At 38.7% G+C, this 7,862-nt stretch overlaps 1 pseudogene; it reads right to left on the bottom strand.

Moving 5' to 3' along the window:
- Positions 1-512: 512 nt before the first annotated feature.
- On the bottom strand, positions 513-7,209 carry LOC118037399 (uncharacterized; annotated as a pseudogene).
- Between the last annotated feature and the right edge of the window lie 653 nt (positions 7,210-7,862).

The following is a 7,862-nucleotide window of genomic DNA, read 5'->3' on the forward strand; positions in this document are numbered from 1 at the left end:
ATGCCAGATCAATTTTTTCAAAATTCCAATAGTGAAACTGATTTTGGTAAAAGTAATGAATTGAATCTATGAGATCATGCGAGGCTTCAAGGGTGTATTTATTTATTCTTTGAAATCAATAACATTTATGAGAGAGAGAAAAGATATGCAAAGTGAATTTCTTGGCCAAACTTTTATTGATTTGATGAGAACTTATACAATCATCATGGATAATATTTCTTTACAGAATCAGAATTCACTGGCCTACTCAAATCTTCTCCATCCATTCCTGTTAGTATCAATGCTCCTCCAGAAAATGCCTTCTTTACTACATAAGGACCTTCATAATTGGGTGCTCATTTGCTGTGGTTCTCACTAGGTAGTAATAAGATTTTTCTCAATACAAGATCTCCTTCTTTAAACTCTCTTGATCGAACTTTTCTATCATATGCTCTTGCTATCCTGTTTTGATACAGTTGGTGGTGACAAATCGCCGCTAATCTCTTCTCACTGATCATATTTAACTGTTCATATCATATCTCAGCCCATTTAGCCTCTTCTAGCTCAGACTCCATTAGGACCCTTAAAGAAGGAATTTCTACTTCCAAGGGCATCACTGCCTCCATTCCGTAAACTAGTGAATAAGGTGTAGCCCCAGTTGACGTCCTTATTGCTGTTCGATATGCATGTAGAGCATAAGGAAGCCATTCTTGCCAATCTTTGTAAGTAACCACCATTTTTTGGACAATCTTCTTTATGTTCTTGTTAGCAGCTTCAACAGCACCATTCATCTTTGGTCTGTAAGGTGATGAATTGGAATGCTTGATTTTCCATATAGTGCATAATTCCACAATCATCTTCCCATTGAAGTTCTTGGCATTATCGGTTACTATCCTTTCTGGCAGACCATACCTACAAATTAGGTCTCTCTTAGTGAATCTCTTGACCACCTTCTGAGTCACATTAGCATATGAGCAAGCCTCTACCCACTTTGTAAAGTAATCAATTGCGACCAAGATAAACTGATGCCCATTGCTGGCTTTTGGATTAATAGGCCCAATCACATCTATTCCCTACATCGCGAATGGCCAAGGTGACACCATATTGAATAAGGGCACTGGGGGTGCATTGATTTTGTCGCTATACACCTGACATTTATGACATTTTTGGATAAATTCTATACAATCCTTCTCCATGGTCAACCAAAAATACCCAGCTCTTTGCATTTATCTCGCCATCATGTGTCCATTTGCATGGGTGGTGCAAATTCCTCCATGCACTTCATACAAGGCTTTATTGGCTTCTGATCTGTCTAGACATCTTAGTAGAGTCCTATCAAATGACCTTTTGTATAAGATTTCTCCATCTATAAAGTATTCCATTGCCATTCTTCTCAGAGTCTTCTTATCTGTTTTTGAAGCTTCAAAAGGATATTCCCGATATTGGATAAATCTTTTTATATCTGCATACCAAGGACTTCCATCCACTTCTTCTTCTACTAAACAACAATAAGCAGGAGAACTTCTGATATCAATGCCTATAGGATGTACTCTGATACCACAATCAATTGCGGCCATGGAGGCTAAGGTTGTTAAAGCATCTGCAACCTGATTCTTATCCCTTCCTAAATGATTGAACTCTATCTCTTCAAAGTCTTCAACCAATTTGGAGAGATATTCTTGATATGGTTTCAATTTCTCATCTTTTGTCTGCCACTCCCCCTTTGTTTGGCAGATTATCAACATAGAGTCTCCATATACCTCTAATTTCCTTATCTTCAACTCCAATGCAGCTTCCAATCCATGAATACAAGCCTCATATTCAGCTGTGTTGTTTGTGCAATTGAACTGCAACTTAATGGATATGGGATATTGTTTTCCTTCTGGAGAAATTATTACAGCACCAGCTCCATTACCAGATACATTCACCGCACCATCAAACTACATGGTCCACCAATCACCTTCTATTACCAGCACATCTTCATCAGGGAAGTCAAAATTTAATGGCTCATAGTCTTCAATAGCATTATCAGCTAAATGATCTGCGATTGCACTTCCTTTCACAGATTTTCTTGTTTTGTAAATGATATCATATTCAGCCAACAACACTTGCCATCTGGCGAGCCTATTTGACATGTATGGTTTTTCAAAGATATATTTGATATGATCTACCTTTGAAATTAACCAAGTGGTATAGTATAGCATATACTGTCGGAGCCTTTTCGCACTCCAAACCAAACCACAACACAGCTTCTCAATCATGCTGTAACGAGATTCACACTCAGTGAATTTCTTACTCAGGTAGTAGATGGCTTGCTCTTTTCTCCCAGACTCATCATGTTGGCCAAGCACACAGCCCATTGCTGATTCAGTCACTGTTAAATACAAAATGAGAGGCTTTCCCGGCACCGGTGGCACCAATAGAGGTGGGTTCTGCAAATATTGTTTAATATTATCAAAGGCTTCTTGACAGTCCTCATCCCATACTCCGGGGTTTCTCTTTCGAAGTAATCAAAAGATTGGTTCACAAGTGACTATAAGTTGTGAAATAAATCGAGCGATATAATTCAAACGCCCCAAAAAGCCTCGAACCTCTTTCTCAATTTTAGGAGCTGACATAGCTTGTATGGCCTTCACTTTATCAGGATCTACTTCTATGCCATTATTGCTCACCACAAATCCCAATAACTTCCCAGACTTCACCCCAAATGTGCATTTTGCAGGGTTCAGCTTTAATTGATATTTTCTCAGCCTTTCAAATAATTTCTTCAGAGCTGGGATATGGTTTTCCTCATCCTTAGACTTAGCAATCATATCATCCACATAGACCTCAATTTCTTTATGCATCATATCATGAAATAGTGTCACCATTGCTCTTTGATAAGTTGCCCCAGCATTTTTCAGTCCAAATGGCATAACTTTATAGCAATATGTTCCCCAAGGGGTAACAAATGTTGTTTTCTTCTTGTCTTGCTCGGCCATTTTAATCTGATTATACCCAGAGAAACCATCCATAAGAGAGTAAGTAGAACTCTTGGCAGCATTATCTACTAATACATCTATGTGGGGTAAAGGAAAATTATCCTTCGGGCTTGCCTTATTCAAATCTCGGAAATCCACACATACCCTGATTTTGTTGTCTTTCTTGGGTACTACTACGATATTGGACACCCATTGAGAATAATCAACTACTTCCAAGAATCCAGCATCCCATTGTTTTGTTATCTCTTTTTTCACTTTGATTAGTATATTCGGCCTTGTCCTCCTCAACTTTTGCTTAACCGGCTTACAACCTTCTATCAAAGGTAGTTTATGTACCACAATATCAGTATCCAGACCAGGCATATCAGCGTATGACCAGGCAAAAACATCAATGTATTCTTGTAAAAGAGCAATCAATTCACTTCTAACGTCAGCAGAGAATAGCTTCCCTATTTTCAACTCTCTTTTATTATGTACTGTGCCCACATTTATCAGTTCTAGTTCTTCTTTTGCAGGCTTCCATGTGCGATCAGATTGTTCCGTTAACTTTGCGAATTCATGAATATCCTCCTCACCAAATTCTTCCTCATCCATGGCAATTATAGTTTCATCAAAGTTAGGCCAATTATCCACAGTGCAATGAGTTTATGGGGTGTACGACGATCCGCTTTCAGATTTCCTGAAAGCGAAAAGTGTTTTGGTTATGAGTGTATAGTTCTGGGAAAGTAAATAAATGAATAGAGAAGAAAACAAAAACAACACGATTGAAAGAAAATATGCATGATCTCATTGAAACTTAAAGGATAGAAGGGCTCAACCACAAAACCTTATTGCCAATCTCTTAAGCCATGATGATTTGGCAAGGCACAATTATTCAAACAATACAAATAATGAAAAACAACGAATAAGCAATCAAAACATTACTTTTTGAAAACAATTGGGACTTTCTTGAATTTCCCAATTTGCTAAATCTTCTCCCTCTGCCAAGTTTCCTCACGAATTCTGATGAGTCGTCTTCAAGACACCAATAGTCAGCTGGGGAAACTGTTCATGATCATTATCCTCTTCCTTTAAATCTTGTTCACCGACGTATTCAAGATAATTAATAGTAGCACCATTGAATTCTTTTCTTAGTCCCCCTCATAATCCTCTGTTTTTATCACATATGCGGATCTTGGAAATGTTACATGGATTGGTGGGATCTCTATTCGGTCTTCATCTGGTTCTCTTCTCTCAATCCGGGCTATTCTCTTTTCTCTTCTAATTTCAGCTGCTCTTTTGAAATCTGCTTTTCCAGGCTTAAACCCTAAGCCAAACCTTTGATCCGCGCACTTCATTTTTATCATATTAATCCTCTCAGGCATTCCGGTAGTATGGTCATATTGAAATGGCAAGTCCATGCTTTAAGAAGTATTTAGCAGCCAATTTTTGCTGCTTCGGAAATTTCTGGCTTTCCGCATACCGTATTTTCGGGTACCCATTCAGCATTTACAACTTCAAATGCATGCAGATTTTCATCCTTACTTTCTTCAGCTTCTATGTAAGGGATCGAGACATTTTTTATCATTGAAAAAGTTTCCTCAGCTCTCACAGTCACCAAATTCCCATTGATGATAAACTTGACCCGTTGATGTAAAGAAGATGCGACAGCTCGGGCTGCATGGATCCAAGGTCTTCCAGTAACATGCTATATGAATGGATGAATGTCTATTACTTGTAATGTGACTTGAAATGGATGTGGGCCAATGATTAGTTCAACATCAATACTCCCAATGATTGGTCTAGATGACCCATCATATGCCCTGGCAGTCATGGTACTTGGCTTCATATGAGAAGCATCAACTGGCATTTTATCGAGTACATGTTTGGCAATACATTAAGAGCAGAACCATTATCTATAAGCACCTTAGCAATCACACAATCCTTGCATTTTACCGTGATATGCAATGGTTTATTATGACCGGTTCCCTTCATGATCCAGCTCATCATCAGTAAAATAAAGGTAATTGTAGCTTGAATCCGACCCACCAAATGTTCTATGGAATCTTGTGTGATATCCTGAGGAACATATGCTTTCATTAAGAACCTTCTGAAGTGCGTTCCTATGCAATTCTGAACTTCAATATTAATGACAACAAAGAAATCCTAGCGGGTGTTTTCTTTAGCTGATCAACCACACTATATTCGCTGTGCTTCATCAATTTCAGAAATTCATTAGCCTCTTCATCACTTACTGGCTTATTAACCTCATCTGTCTTTGTCAATTCCGCCGTATCCTTTCCTTTGGCTTTTCTATGGTTTTCCAACTCTTCAGGAGTAAAACATCTCCCACTCCGAGTGAGTCCTCCTACTTCCGCATGAAAAACAGGGGCAGGATTTGTGCTGTGAAAGAATAACCATAATTATAGGGTTGGGCATTATAGCTTCCGCTAACAATGTTCGTAGGCTTTGTTAGGATCATTTTTGGCGGACCCCTTTCAGTTGGTATGTATCTACAAACTTCCACTTTTTTGTTACAACCAGTCATTGTTCCTACTAACTCATCTTCTTTGGGTTTCATCAATCTTAACATTCCCAACGCCATCATATTTTCTACCTCCAAATGAAACTCCTCGCACGAGTCAATATCATGCCCAAGCTGCTGATGATATTTACAATATTCATTCGCATTCCTTACAGCTTGTATTTTGACTGGTGTCTTTAGATAATCTGTTTGCCTTAACATCCCATACAATCTATCCATAGTCACCCTTAAAGTTGTTGTACCTCCCTTTCCTATCTCCAAGCTATTAACTCCCCCACCTCCAGAAGCGTGATTTGGTAGAGGGTTAAAATTCACATTTGGAGACTCATCAAAAGAAATCCACCCAGCTTTGATGAGCTGAAGGATTTTTCTTTTGAATGCAACACATCCATCAATATGATGACCAACAGCACCAGCATGGTATTCACATTTTTGATCGGGTTTATACCAAAAGGGAAATGGTGGTTGTAAAGGTTCTAAGGGAACAGGTGCTACCTGACCAATACTAAGCAATCTTTGGTGCATTTCAGTAAGAGACATGGGTAATGGTGGAAGTTGCACTTGATCTATTGGAAAATTTCTTCTCGGGCGGTAGGCATTATCGGTTTGGTTGTTTATTGGGTTATTTTGGGTGTTTGTAGGTGAAGAGAATTTTATATTGGATATAGAGGGGGTAGGTGTAATACTTTTGGAGCTGTAATTATCTTGGTAAGTGTTCTTCCCTCTACTTTCCCTTTCAACATTGTGAACTTCCGCTTCTTTTCTTTTTCCAATAAAACCTCTTTTTTCAGTAGGATCCACGATCCTACCCGTCCGAACAGCTTGTTCGATCCTTTCAGCTATAACAACCAAATCAGAGAAATTTTGTGCAGCACTACCTACCAAGTATTCAAAGTACGGGGCTTTGAAAGTGTTGGAAAATAAACCAGTCATCTCCCTTTCCGACAATGGAGGATTTACTTGCGCGGCTGATTCACGCCACCTTTGGGCATATTCTCTTACAGACTCCTTATTGCCTTTTTCCATGGCTTGCAGACTTGATCTATCTGGGGCAATGTCCATGTTGAACTTATACTGTCTAATAAAAGCTTCAGCTAAATCCTTCCATCCTTTAATCTTGGTATTATCCAAACGCATATACCAAGCAAGAGCAGCATCACTTAAACTATCTTGAAAGAAATGGATCAATAACTTCTCATCATGGACTACTTCAGCCATCTTATTACAGTATGCTTTAAGATGGGTGATTGGGCATTGAGTTCCAGTATATTTAACAAATTCCGGAACTCTGAATTTTCTAGGAATAACCACATTAGGCACTAAACACATTTCAGCAGCCTTTACCGGATCATACAAACCCTTCCCCTCTATTGCCTTCATTCTTTCTTCTAAAGCAGCTAGTTTTTCCTGACCATTTTCCTCTATGATATTGTTCCTTTGAGGTTCTTCTTCTATCAACACAGTATGGGGGACTCTCATTGGATGTGCTGATTGAGTATGTGCGAAAGGAGCAGTATGTTGAGGCTCAAATGGTGGAACAACAGGAGGCGGAGGTGTAAATGTTTGTTGAGAGGATGTCCCTTCTCCAACTCTAGGCCTCAAAGCCTGTTCAAGCAAGCTGGTAAGCCTTGCTACATCCTCTTTCAGGCTTTCCAGCTCTCTTTGGTGTTGAACCAGCTCTCTTTGGTGTTGAATTTCTAGTTGATTTCTCTCCTCATTTTCCATTTTCTTTCGTGAACGAGTATTATGAATACGTTTAAGTTGGGGACCTATATTTCACCTGTTATATGCAGAATATGACAATCTATAAGCAAATGTATGTGATGCATGAATGTGAATGCCACATATTGGATATAGATTCGCCTTTTGTTGGTGACATATGGCCGTCATTCTTTGGATATATGGGTTGAGCTTGAACTTGATATCATTGTTGCGATGCCGAGAAGAAATCTGCTTAGCTTTTTGACATTTGGGCTTTCAGCTATATACACATATCTTTGCATTGAAAAATGTGGGTCTCAGCCCTCTTATTACTTATTCAGAAACTTACAGTGAAAAATTAATCTAATCTATTACAGGAGAAAAAACACTGCCTCTAGTAGCTATTGCTTTCAAAAAAAGATCGGTGTTATCCATGCTTCTTCGATATTTCATTATATCTCCTCCCACTTGACGAGCTTCCACTCGTAATAAATGGGCTTCTGCAGCTGCTCGATTAATCTGATCTTGTAGTTCCCTTATCCTCTCAGTATGAATTAAGTTGTTTCTAGACAAAAAGTTATTGGCGTCATCCAATGTTTGATTATGTTGCTTTATCATTTTTTGGTTTCCCATAAGTTGTACGGTCTTTAATTTTTCTTTGTCCAACTTAGATCTCA

The sequence above is a fragment of the Populus alba genome, chromosome 1 (assembly GCF_005239225.2).
Source record: "Populus alba chromosome 1, ASM523922v2, whole genome shotgun sequence".
In the NCBI taxonomy this organism is placed as follows: domain Eukaryota; kingdom Viridiplantae; phylum Streptophyta; class Magnoliopsida; order Malpighiales; family Salicaceae; genus Populus; species Populus alba.